Raw genomic sequence first — 282 nt, forward strand, 5'->3', positions numbered from 1 at the left:
ATGCTTTATGTACTTTTTTCTTGCCTATTGCAGGTAAGAATTTTACTCAAGAAGATTAGGAACACCATATTGTTGTTTCTCAAGTTACTGTCTTAAATGGTTAGTTTACTTTGACTTTGCAACAAACTTGTCATAATAATGTGTGTGATGAAGTTATATTATTAGAGAATATATGATTTCGCTTATTATTTTCAGTCGCAATATATATGTTGTTGTAGTTGTGTTGTTACGTTTTGAACCGATCTGATCATTAGTTCCTACACATCTTTCGTAAAAATGTCA

Source organism: Triticum dicoccoides, chromosome 7A (assembly GCF_002162155.2).
Source record: "Triticum dicoccoides isolate Atlit2015 ecotype Zavitan chromosome 7A, WEW_v2.0, whole genome shotgun sequence".
Classification (NCBI taxonomy): domain Eukaryota; kingdom Viridiplantae; phylum Streptophyta; class Magnoliopsida; order Poales; family Poaceae; genus Triticum; species Triticum dicoccoides.